This window comes from Mixophyes fleayi, chromosome 3 (assembly GCF_038048845.1).
Source record: "Mixophyes fleayi isolate aMixFle1 chromosome 3, aMixFle1.hap1, whole genome shotgun sequence".
Classification (NCBI taxonomy): Eukaryota; Metazoa; Chordata; class Amphibia; order Anura; family Limnodynastidae; genus Mixophyes; species Mixophyes fleayi.
In genome coordinates, this window is record NC_134404.1 from 311,270,999 (window position 1) to 311,285,439 (window position 14,441).

The window sequence follows — 14,441 nt, forward strand, 5'->3', positions numbered from 1 at the left end:
TTGTGCAGCAATGTGGTGGCCCCTATTCATAGTGGGTATTGCCAATATTTTTGAACAATGGATTTAAACAAGAGGGTTGTGTTAGATATTTGGATATCCCACACTAACCACCGCTTAGGGGTTATGATGGTAATTGCGCAGGATTGGGTAATAATTGTTTCCCATATGTGGTTTTGCAGGATTAGGTAGTGTATAATTACCATATGTAGTAGTGCCATTGGTTGGCGGGTGGTTACATGAAAACAGGGTTTGCAGATTATACAGAGGGATCTCAAAGGAATTGGCCTAGTTCGAAGTCAATATTAAGTCCTTCCGGTGCAAGGGTTTTCATAAAGTAGATGTGTTTGGACTCTTCTCTCGATATGGATTTGACATAGTCACCCCCTCTCCAAGGTTTGATGACTTTCTTAATACCCATAAATTGCAATTTTGATGGGTCCTTGGAATGGTGTTTTGCAAAGTGGTCAGAGACACTATGTTTGTCAAAGCCCTTTCTGATGTTTCTATGATGCTCAGAGATCCTGACGTGGAGTTTTCTAATGGTTCTCCCAATGTACTGTAACCCACAGGGGCATTGTAGAAGGTAAATAACCCCTGTGGTGTCACACGTAATTTTCTCCCTTATGGGGTGTGTTTCTCCCGTGGTTGTGGAGGTATACAGGGTAGAAGGTTTAGTGTGTCTACTGGTGCTGACTTTGCACGCTGCACATCTGGTGCAGTGAAAAAAACCTTTTGTGCTTTCTTTAAGCCAAGTCTCCCCAGTATTTGGTTTGTTTGGTGCTATAGTACTATGCACAAGTTGGGTTCTAAGGCAATTTGCTTTAGTGTAGATAAATCTTGGCTTTTTTGGAAGAATTTCTTTGAGCTTTTCATCTCCCAGAAGAACTTTCCAGTGTTTTTGGATAATGTGCTCGACTTTTTTTGAGTCACTGCTGTATTGATTTATGAACGGGACACTGTACTCAGTGGTTGGGGCATTGCTTTTACAAAGGATGCTGGTCCTATCTGTTTCCCTAACAGTTGTTAGGGCCTGTTCAACTATTTCCTGATTATAGTTTCTCTCAAGAAACCTATTCTTAAGTAGTTCAGCTTGGTTATCGAAATCTTCTATTTTGGAACAGTTGCGCCTAATTCTTGTGAATTGGCCTTTAGGTATGTTATGCATCCAATTCTTGTGGTGACTACTTGTTGATGGAATAAATGAGTTGGAGTCTACCTCTTTGAAAAATGTTTTTGTTTCAATTCGATTCTGTTGGATATAAATTTGTAAATCCAGAAAATTGATAGCCTCTGTACTAGTATCTACAGTAAAGTGTAGGTTCAGGTCGTTAGAATTGATGTGGTTGAGGAAAAGTGTAAGTTGATCTTTAGGTCCTGTCCAGATGAAAAGGACATCATCTATGTATCTATACCACAGATGTAGAAATTGGAGAAACGGATTGTGGGTCCATATGTTGTTGTTTTCCCAAACAGCCACAAACAGGTTCGCGTAACTAGGCGCAAATTTCGCGCCCATTGCTGTCCCGCGAACCTGTTTGTAAAACTGCCCCTCGGACCAAAAATAATTGTGGTTAAGTGTGAAAGATATGGCCTCGACTAGAAATTTTACTTGTTGTACTGGGATGTTTGATTGATGCGTGAGAATATCTAAAACATGTGCACAGCCTGATGCGTGCTCAATGACAGTGTATAGTGAAGTGACGTCACATGTGGCCAATATATACCCTTCCTTCCAAACCGTTTTATTGAGAATTTCTAAAACATGTCCTGTGTCCCTCAAATAGCTTTTTTGTTGGGACACTAGGGGTTGGAGGAAAGAATCTATGTAGCTTGATAGATTGGAGGTTAGTGATCCAATCCCCGAAACGATTGGTCTACCCGGTGGGTTCTGCAAGTTTTTGTGTATTTTCGGTATTTGGTAAATGACTGGGGTCCTTGGAAATTTTACATGAAGGAAGTCAAACTCTTTTCTGTTTAAAATGCCTATTTGAAGAGCTGGTTTAAGAAGTTCCATAACTGGGCTCATCCGATGGACCTGTCTGGCTCTTACTAACACTCTCAAACCAAGACTTTGTTTTTGAACTAAATCAAACCTATTTGGGGATTTTTCAGCGTCTGCACTTTATATCTGTTACATAATCTCACTCAGGAGGAATGAACTGTCTGGCTCTTACTAACACTCTCAAACCAGGACTTTGTTTTTGAACCAAATCATTCCTATTTGGGGATTATTCAGTATCTGCACCCTATCTGTTACATATCCTCACTCAGGAGGAATGAACTTATGGAATCCGCATTTGGACAATATTTGTAACCAATACTAGTCTTTGCCGATTTGGCTATTACTCAGTGTTGTTGTACACACGGATAGCCTTTTATACCACCAGCTGTTATACATCCAATATATGTGTATCTGTTTAATATTGCCTTTACAAGCTGTTACCTATTGATGCTACATGTAAGGGGCTGGTAGGTATCTACCACCAAATAGGTCATATACTGTCGCTATTTTATGTATGTATCTATGTACAGCACTGTATAACCTATACAATATATGTTACATTAAATTGTTTTATACATAACTACATTGTCCATGCGCCCAGGGACCCATCATCATCAAAAATACTGTGTCTAAGGGCTGAGCTACCCTTCATCCTTCCCCCTCCCTTCTCCATTTCCCCCTCCGGTCCCGTATGGCTGCAGTTTACACAGATCTATTTGCATAGGGAGCGCTGAATCAACATCCTTTCTATATATCTCTAGCTCTCTAGATTCAGCTGCAACCCTATATACAAAAAATCCCTAATATGATACACACCTGGCGTCAGGAAAGACTAGCTAGGGTAGAGGGTCTTTTCTCTAGGGAGAAAGGAGAGGAGGTTGTAGAAACTCACAACAACGAAAGTACGTTTTGTGAATATTTTCTCAGATACGAACACCTCCTCATACAAGAAGTCAAACAATGGTGGGAAATCACCACTCTATCCAAATACGTAGAACATAAAATTGTTCCAAGAGGCTTAAGAATCACCAAAAAACCTACATTCAACCATAGCAATGAAAAATTCATCAGTACATGGAATGGCATTCTTGAGTCATGTTCAGTAGCACTTATGAAACACATCATCTCAGATAGGCAGACATCCCTAAAATACATAGAAGAAGAGATAGCTATCATCCAAGATAGGCTAAAACCATTACAACACCTAGAAGACTATATAAATTTAGAGACGCTCACTGTAAATAAAATTAAAGGAATAGAAGAGGACACCATTAAAATTAAAGAAAAGAAATTTATGAGGGACATTAAGGACTATGAAAACACACCTTACCCCTACCTGCCAACAAAGAAAACCCAAGGGTTCAAACATAAAAACCAGGACAAACCTTCCAATCCATCAAACCCATCACACTCGCATCGATATTCTAAAACCAAATTGAGACCCCCAAGATCACCATTGATTAAGCACATTCCAAATTCAGCCACGCAAAGGAGAACATACAAACCCCTTAACCCTAACAATTTGGAATACCCCAACAGGCCACCATCTCGCACAATATCCCAGAACGGGAAAGTACTAGACAGCTTTAGGAAAGGTAGAGATTCCTATCACAAAGAAGTCCAAAGCTCCCAATCTATTCTTCTTGACAAACTCAACCAATTTCCCCCCATTACACATTCACATACAGAGATTGAGGTTGAAACAAACCTCAACCTTTTTTTAGAACTAGCGCAAGCCCTCCCATCGCAAGGGGTTCGGAACATATCGGATCCCACATTACCATGCACAACAACCAGCTCCAATCTAAACGAACTAACACAATCCACCACCAAAAGCAGGAAAAGATCAAAACCATCAGAGGAAGACGAGGAGGCAGAACAACTAGGGGCAAGACCAAAAATAAGAAAATAACAGAAACTGGCAAAGGAATTTTCAATCTCAGCAGAATACCTCTGACTGATGCCCAAACCAAATTATTGGATAAAGGCCTAAAATTCGCTCCTGATAGAACCCTCAATAAATTTAATACATACATAAACCTGCATAAGTTTATTCGAAAACTTACCCTCAAAAAATACTTTATAGGAACTGAGAGAACCACAAGCTCAGAACCCGTTCCTACCACTGATTTGGAATTTGTTCACACCCAGCTCAAAGCACCATCTACTTTTTACCCACATCATCTTAAAGGACCGTTTATCACAACATTTCAAAAATTGGTTGAAACAGATTTAGACAAACTTCAGAATACTCAGAAGGAACATATTAGGGACTCCAACCTCACCAAAAAAGAGAAACAAGCAATTTATGATTTTCAGAATAATCCGGACCTAATCATCAAACCAGCAGACAAAGGGGGGGGGATCACCATCCAAGATAAAGAAAAATACCTGGAGGAACTAAATAGACAGCTAAGGGACACCACTACATACGAACCCCTTAAGATGGACCCCACTGTACAATACCAGAACGAACTGCTGGAACTTCTTAAACCAGCTCTTCAAATAGGCATTTTAAACAGAAAAGAGTTTGACTTCCTTCATGTAAAATTTCCAAGGACCCCAGTCATTTACCAAATACCGAAAATACACAAAAACTTGCAGAACCCACCGGGTAGACCAATCGTTTCGGGGATTGGATCACTAACCTCCAATCTATCAAGCTACATAGATTCTTTCCTCCAACCCCTAGTGTCCCAACAAAAAAGCTATTTGAGGGACACAGGACATGTTTTAGAAATTCTCAATAAAACGGTTTGGAAGGAAGGGTATATATTGGCCACATGTGACGTCACTTCACTATACACTGTCATTGAGCACGCATCAGGCTGTGCACATGTTTTAGATATTCTCACGCATCAATCAAACATCCCAGTACAACAAGTAAAATTTCTAGTCGAGGCCATATCTTTCACACTTAACCACAATTATTTTTGGTCCGAGGGGCAGTTTTACAAACAGGTTCGCGGGACAGCAATGGGCGCGAAATTTGCGCCTAGTTACGCGAACCTGTTTGTGGCTGTTTGGGAAAACAACAACATATGGACCCACAATCCGTTTCTCCAATTTCTACATCTGTGGTATAGATACATAGATGATGTCCTTTTCATCTGGACAGGACCTAAAGATCAACTTACACTTTTCCTCAACCACATCAATTCTAACGACCTGAACCTACACTTTACTGTAGATACTAGTACAGAGGCTATCAATTTTCTGGATTTACAAATTTATATCCAACAGAATCGAATTGAAACAAAAACATTTTTCAAAGAGGTAGACTCCAACTCATTTATTCCATCAACAAGTAGTCACCACAAGAATTGGATGCATAACATACCTAAAGGCCAATTCACAAGAATTAGGCGCAACTGTTCCAAAATAGAAGATTTCGATAACCAAGCTGAACTACTTAAGAATAGGTTTCTTGAGAGAAACTATAATCAGGAAATAGTTGAACAGGCCCTAACAACTGTTAGGGAAACAGATAGGACCAGCATCCTTTGTAAAAGCAATGCCCCAACCACTGAGTACAGTGTCCCGTTCATAAATCAATACAGCAGTGACTCAAAAAAAGTCGAGCACATTATCCAAAAACACTGGAAAGTTCTTCTGGGAGATGAAAAGCTCAAAGAAATTCTTCCAAAAAAGCCAAGATTTATCTACACTAAAGCAAATTGCCTTAGAACCCAACTTGTGCATAGTACTATAGCACCAAACAAACCAAATACTGGGGAGACTTGGCTTAAAGAAAGCACAAAAGGTTTTTTTCACTGCACCAGATGTGCAGCGTGCAAAGTCAGCACCAGTAGACACACTAAACCTTCTACCCTGTATACCTCCACAACCACGGGAGAAACACACCCCATAAGGGAGAAAATTACGTGTGACACCACAGGGGTTATTTACCTTCTACAATGCCCCTGTGGGTTACAGTACATTGGGAGAACCATTAGAAAACTCCACGTCAGGATCTCCGAGCATCATAGAAACATCAGAAAGGGCTTTGACAAACATAGTGTCTCTGACCACTTTGCAAAACACCATTCCAAGGACCCATCAAAATTGCAATTTATGGGTATTAAGAAAGTCATCAAACCTTGGAGAGGGGGTGACTATGTCAAATCCATATCGAGAGAAGAGTCCAAACACATCTACTTTATGAAAACCCTTGCACCGGAAGGACTTAATATTGACTTCGAACTAGGCCAATTCCTTTGAGATCCCTCTGTATAATCTGCAAACCCTGTTTTCATGTAACCACCCGCCAACCAATGGCACTACTACATATGGTAATTATACACTACCTAATCCTGCAAAACCACATATGGGAAACAATTATTACCCAATCCTGCGCAATTACCATCATAACCCCTAAGCGGTGGTTAGTGTGGGATATCCAAATATCTAACACAACCCTCTTGTTTAAATCCATTGTTCAAAAATATTGGCAATACCCACTATGAATAGGGGCCACCACATTGCTGCACAACCAGCTCAACCATCACTACCAGTTGTGAATGTAGGGGTGACCCCTATGACCATATATATATATACCTGTGACTAATGTAATATTATGGCAACAGGGATCTGTTGCAAATGTAAGCATTTTTTGCCACTATGTAACCAGCAACAAGGACTATTGCCCTCCAGGGCTTTTAGGGGATGTCTATTAAACATTGGACATTACACTACTATAAAAAGACTTTGAACTCCATATAATGGAATCAGATGAAGGAAAATGCAGGTCTTGCAACCTATCTGAGAACACTACCAACAAGACTATAACCTTTGCAAGATAAAGTCCGGCATGGACACACTTTATGTGTTAATGTCCAGTTATGGTATACTACCAGTCCACCAATGCTAACTTAGCTATATAAACAGCAACACAAAAGGTGTAAGGAACAATAATAAACAGCTGATATATATAAAAAAATGAGGGAGAAACAAACTTATTCATCACGACCACTCCCATTGGATAAGACATCTGTCCATCAGAAATAGGACACATGACAGCAAATGTGACCTATCAGGAACCTACCCGGAACAAGGGTGCCTATAAGAGACTAACTAATGGGCCCCCTTTCACAATCCCTGAGGAAGCCCCAAGGTGAAACGCGTTGGATTGAAACCACAGAACACAATACAGCACTGCTCTCTGTAGGTATTGCTGAGAACACCTACATTCAAACCCACCGCTACGAGCGGCGGCATCACAGGCGCATGCGCATGCGCAATAACTCACTATCTGAGACGGACACTTCCGCCAGGCAACAGGACGGGACAAACATCTCCACGGCAACGGGCCTAAAGCACAAGGGAGCGCGTTTGGGTTAGGACTATCCACAACTATGTGATCCGCGATCTGCCTCACTAAGGGTAAGTCTCTAAACCAGCCTCCATAACTGGGCTCATCCGATGGACCTGTCTGGCTCTTACTAACACTCTCAAACCAAGACTTTGTTTTTGAACTAAATCAAACCTATTTGGGGATTTTTCAGCGTCTGCACTTTATATCTGTTACATAATCTCACTCAGGAGGAATGAACTGTCTGGCTCTTACTAACACTCTCAAACCAGGACTTTGTTTTTGAACCAAATCATTCCTATTTGGGGATTATTCAGTATCTGCACCCTATCTGTTACATATCCTCACTCAGGAGGAATGAACTTATGGAATCCGCATTTGGACAATATTTGTAACCAATACTAGTCTTTGCCGATTTGGCTATTACTCAGTGTTGTTGTACACACGGATAGCCTTTTATACCACCAGCTGTTATACATCCAATATATGTGTATCTGTTTAATATTGCCTTTACAAGCTGTTACCTATTGATGCTACATGTAAGGGGCTGGTAGGTATCTACCACCAAATAGGTCATATACTGTCGCTATTTTATGTATGTATCTATGTACAGCACTGTATAACCTATACAATATATGTTACATTAAATTGTTTTATACATAACTACATTGTCCATGCGCCCAGGGACCCATCATCATCAAAAATACTGTGTCTAAGGGCTGAGCTACCCTTCATCCTTCCCCCTCCCTTCTCCATTTCCCCCTCCGGTCCCGTATGGCTGCAGTTTACACAGATCTATTTGCATAGGGAGCGCTGAATCAACATCCTTTCTATATGGGGGTCACCCATAATTTAAGAACTGCTTATGGTAGTAACTTGTCATTTTTGGGGGCTTTGAATTAAAATCCATGAAAATTGCACTGTATAAGCCAATACATTATGGGACTGATTCATTAAGGAATGTAAAGCAAAAAAAAACGAGTAACTTTGAACCTTGGCAATACCATGTTGCATTGGAGTGGGGGGTAAATTTAAAATGTGGGGATATAGTTGTGGTAGGGCATGTCCTAGATCATCTTTAAGTTTCAGTGTACAAATAAGCTATCAAATATTTGTGTGCTACAAGAAAAAACAGTCAGTATTTTACTTATGTGCAAAATAATAAACTAATTTCCACCCCTTGCATTGTAACATGGGTTTGTCCAAGACAAAACTTACTCATTTTTTTGCCTTACTTTCCTTAATGAATCAGGCCCTATATGTACATTATAAGTCAATAGCTTCTTGAAATCCTTTAAAAAGTCAAGCCTATATTAAAGAATGGTTTTATCCACAGTTGAATTTATTTTAGTAACTATTGTGGTTTTCACAGAGGTTTTATTTGAACGTCAACCAGCCCCTTTGGGGGCTTTGTGCCCCAGAGCAAGAGTAGCTAATTATTTTCAGAGCTGCTTATTCTGGTTGTCTAGTTATATGCCCTGAGATGCCCCAGTTGATTGTCTACTGATTTGGAAAGCTTTTGGGATATTTTCATCACCTTTCTTTTTTCCTAAATACACGTGTCTGTTATAATCCTGTTTCCGTGGGCTCTTTTGAATTGTAATTCCACCGCTTAGTCCGTCATGACTCAAATCCTTATTTACCAACTGGCAAAATCTCAGGAAAAATCCTTGTGTTTGTTGATGTATGTGGATGTTCACATGTTGTTAAGCGGTACCTGTCAGTGAGCAGTAATGTAATCTGTTAACATGTTATGAGGTGGCATTATAATGATTGACCATTTGAAGTATTTATAAATGGGTTATATTATCATTTCTTCATGTCAGGGAACCTCAAGATGTCTTTAGGAAGCAACAATCAAACACAAAACAAATATTAGGAATATCTGATTGTGAACACCTGGGATTCAATTAAACTAACTGATTATCCCCCCACTCATGAATTATTTATTTGCTGGATGTAATAAATGATTTTGATAAATGTAGCATTGGCATGTGGGATATTTTTAAATGACCTTACCTTAGAATTGGGGTAGTGTTTTTCCTGCTACATTGTAAATGCAAAGAGATATACTTACTCAGTGTAACATTATAGTTAACGGGAGACTCTGTTTCTCTGACGCACACACATAGCGAATCCATGTCCAAACACTGCCTACATGGCTTTGAGGGTGGAATTGCTATGGTGTGATAAGAGAACAGTGTCCCATATTCTCTATGTAGTTGTACTGACCTATTGTATCTCAGCATGTCCTTGCCTTAGAATGCTGTGGTTTCCTACAGCTTTCTGGTGAGAAAATTGAAGGATTGTAAAACACCTGTGCAACCTTGTCTATATAACTGGAAAGTAGAGATGTCCCCCATTTTTTGGTTTTGGTTTTGGATCTAGATTAACTTTGTGTATTGGTTTTGGAAAAACCGTCCTTGTGTGTTTTAGCTTTGAATTCCTATTGTTTCCTGAAATCTTTTTTCTAAAATCACATGATCTGTTTTTTTTGTTCCTACGTTATTATTGAGCTCAATAACATTAATTTCCAGTCAATTTTTGTCAAGTGACAAGAACACTACTACCCCTCCTGTTTCTGTATGAGCAATGGCACTGGAGACTGGAGAGTGACAAGAACACTGCTAACCATGTTTCTGTGTGAGCAATGGTACTGAGCAATGTCACTGGAGACTGGAGAGTGACAAGAACACTGCTACCCATGTATTTGTGTGAGCAATGGCACTGGATCTCCTGGGGAGGGAGGTACATACGGAATCAAAAACCCGCAAGATCCGACAACGCAAAGATGTCATTTTGCCTTGATTCAGATCCGAGGATGCGTGAAAGTACCTACTCGGATCCCGTAAGTTCGGGTGGGCTCGGTTTTCTGAAAACCGAGCCCGAGCATCTCTACTGAAAAGTAGCACTTTTCATTTATTTTTTTCAAATATGTTTCCTTTCGAAATGAATGATTTTTGCCTAGAGGTTGTCACACAAGCAGATTTCTTGCTCTGAGAGCTGTTAAAAAGTTGCAAGCAGCATGTAGGGCCACGAAAAAATAGGTCATGCAAAAATAACTTCATAGAAATATATGTTATTTATCCTGCACTTATAATACCAGCAATTAAACAGCTGCATAAAAAAACTGCCAGAAAGTGCCTCTAAGGAGAATTTTTACCCCTGGCTGTTTCTCCGCTGAGTGAAAATAACTTGTGAGGCACCACCTTCGGTCTGCTGGCATTATATGCCAAGGGATGCTTATAAAGCATGTTTAGATCAGTTAAATTAAAGAACAGAATGCTTCACTGTACTAGAATTTATCATGGGTCAGTGGTTCTTCATCACAACGAGGGACACAGGATAGATATTGAAAAAACCCCATTTTTTCAGATTGGGGGTTTACATACATTAATGGAAAGCATACATTTTTGGGAACCAAAGGAAAAGTTTATGTTCCCAAAAGTGCAATAGTTAGGGGATATAAAGAGGAAATGGGGATTGGGTCCAAAAGGCAAACAGTCCATTTGTGTCACAGATATTTTTGTATTGTCATTTTTAAATACTTTTGAAGTGGGTAGTGGAGTGAGGGGGGTTTGGTGGGTGGGTGTGAAAGATTCATAGGCAGCAGGAACTGTGTGATGGACCTTGTGACGGCTGTATAGGTAGTTTATTTTTTTAAGCACATATAGTATAGATAGATTATATAGTTTGTTTGTATAACTTAGGTTATTATTGTTATAATGTTGGTTAAGTTAGTTGGTAGTTAGCATAGGACATTAATGTTTAGAGAGGTCAGGTATGAGTTAGTTAAGTTAGATTAGAGTGTATTTTTTCTAAGGGATAAGGGCACGAGATATACTTTTTTAACTATTAAATGAAAGAACCTGGGAGGCCCTGTGTGGTACGGGCAACCCGGCAATTGCCCCCTTTTAAATCTGGCCCTACTTATGTTTAGTAATAAAACTGATAAAATGTTCCTTTTTTTTTTAATAAAAACTATTGTCTTCAACTGAACTGTTAGATATATGAGTATATAGAAGCCTAATAGGGGTGAAGGGATTAGGAATCCCACCCACCTATTTCTCTCCAATATTAGAGGCACTAATTATTAAGTGTTTGCCCCTCCTTATGTTCTTTAGTGTTCAAGGGAGGAGTAGGAAGCAGGGGGCAAGAGAGGGGGAGGGAGGCTGTACAAGGAAGTAGGGCCCTACTCGTGAGGGCTTACAATCTAAAGGTATGGGGTTGGAAGAACGAGGGAGACACATAGAGGGGAAGAAGTAGGGGGTGATAAGGAGGGGTTATGCAGCCTTCAGGTTGGCTTTGGTGACCGTGTGAGTTTTAAGAGAGTATTTGAAACATTAGAGGCTGATAAAGTGAGGGAGAGCCTTCCATAGATGTGGAGCAGCGAAGGAAAGGTCTTGGAGTTGGGAGTGTGATGCAGTAATCAGAGGGGAGGAGAGGTGGCAGACATTGGCTTAGCGGAGGGCACTGGAGAGTTGCATGCAGACAGTACTATGCCCTAACTCCGGCATAATCTTCTCACAAATATAAAACTTGTGGAGGCAGTGGGAAATTACAGAGAAATATTGAAGAGTATCATCACACTAAGGACGTGGTTGTTTCAAAGATGTACTGGAATATCATCTCAATTCAGCTGCTGGACACCGTGTTGTATCCTGGTCCTGTTCTTGTCCTTAGCCTTGTGTATCTTAGTTTCCCTGTTCCCGTGTTTGTTCTGACCTGTTCCTGCCCTGTGACCTTCTGTTTGCCCTGCTGGAGTTCCAGCTTTCCCTGTGCAACACCTAGTCCTGGGTCCATCCAAGTAGCTAAGGGCAGACCTCTGGGGGAGTGCGGCTGCTATATGCTCCAGAAACGGTTTGAGTGACAGATCCTACCCCATACTTGTATTGGTGATGCCTTTGTCTAGTCTGTGTTCTGTTATGTGTCCTGTGTTAAATTCTGGTATTGACCTCTGTCTACCAGTCTACCATTGTTTTCATCATCAGTAATATCTCTGCCCACTCTGCCCATAAACCCTGACTTGTTTTATTCTCCTCCGGTTTACCCCTTTCATTCATTTTCATCAGTTTGATGATGGCTATTATTAATAGGATTTCCCTGTATATGCTCTTAACTTACTTATGGAATTCCAACCTGTTTTGTTGTTGTTCAGCAATTCTTTGCTGATCCTTCCATTGTGTCTAATAGAAGGGAAGGTATATGCTAAAGTTTCAAGCTATTACCCTATGAAGTCTGGTGTGTCCAATTAGTCGATAGGCAAACCGAGGAGGGCCTGAAACCCCCCTCCAAGCCTGGGGCACCATATAATTGAGGTGGCTGCATTTTATCTATTGGAATATGACATCTTTAATTATGATTGGTGCTAAATTACTTTTGAATAAACATGTATTTTATTTTGCAATCACACAGATTAGAGAGCTCCTTTTTATTTGATTTTTTGTGTGCTTTTTTATGAATTTATCTGTTGGTTAATTTAAGACATAAAATGTATTGGGGGTACTTAACAAATAATGACTTTGAATAGTCATTATAGAATGTTGGTAAATCAACACTATATCTCCCCACCTGAAAACCACCCTATTATTAAACCACAAGGCAGTATGCTTATAATATGAAACATATAAAATTATGAAGCAAGGTTATACTTACATTTTTATGTGCCATTCCTAAGAAATTTCAAATGTTTTTTACTTTACTGGTTTCTGAAATTAAATAATTTGTACCATATATTTGGAAAACTGAAGGTTAGCTGTCTCTGTTAGCCAAATATAGACCTATTGGTTGTAGGTAGTGTTAAAAAATATAACGAAACAAAGCAAAACACAGTATTTTGACTAGCAATGGTCGTATTAACTACCAATGAATACTGTAAAGGATATTACCTGGGGGTATGGCTACTAATAGACAATTTAATAACGTTATTTATAACTATTACCGTCAACCAACTCATTGGAAAGGTAGTTCTGATTAAACCTAAAAAATATAGTTCTTATAGTTTTTATTTTCCTTTAAATTCATAGCACCAATTTATATATTAAAAACTTATCCTTATATTTTCAAGAAAAACTGCACACAAGATGTAGCTTAATGTGAAATGTTTTTCACTCGAAATTAACATTCTAATTGTAAAACTAATATATATTATAAAACAGTATACAGAGTATATGTATACAAACTCAGCAGGTTTAATTTGCTATATTAAGATGGGTGGTATAGCATAGATGTTCATACAATACATTACATTCATTGCCTGTTTAATAACTATATACGTCATTGTGTGTGTGTGTGTGTGTGTGTGCGCGTGTGTGTGTGTTTCTCAGTTATTGAGTGGTGTAAAGGTGTGTCTGTATCAGTTTTACCTATTGTTAAAGGTGTGTGACTATATGGTGGGAGGGACTTCAAGAGTTTTGGGTTTATTGTCTTGGAACAAGAAATTATTATAGTTTTGTTGATGCCAAATAACTACCAATGAACACTGTATCCAATGTGATAAGAATTTGAAAGAGTACATCATTGTAAGAGAACTTCAGTAATTTAACTGTCCCAGTTGTGGCACAATAAAAGAAACTCACTAGAAGGACATGGAGAGCTTTGCCATATAATTATTTAATATGCCTTTCTTGCAATCACCTTACAGACCCAGTTTGTGGGTACAGGTTGTGGGTGACCATACAGCTAGTAACCTTTGACTAAGCTTGCAATGTGTATAATACAGATGATGTTTGTAGAATGTAGGACTATGCCACCCAATCAAAGAGTTTATTCTTTTGAAAGCTAAATTTATCAGCTTGAATTATGACAGCCTATTGCAAGTAATCTAGATTTACAGTACGGAAGAGTAAATGTCATGTTACAGACTGACCTTTTTGAAGTCTAAGCTATTTCAAAATGGCTTGTATGACGATGATTTCCATTGTGAGATATAGCAGTGAAGAGACCCATATGAACTGAGTTTTACTATTTACTGATCACCTTCATTACTAGGGTGAAATGTATCCATCAAAGAGTTCCGGAAGGTAATTAAAACCAAGTTGACAATGTACTCACCACACCTGCACATTAAACATATATAGGGAACAATCAGAATCAGGAAGCTGGCAACGACTGAAAGTCCCAATCAGC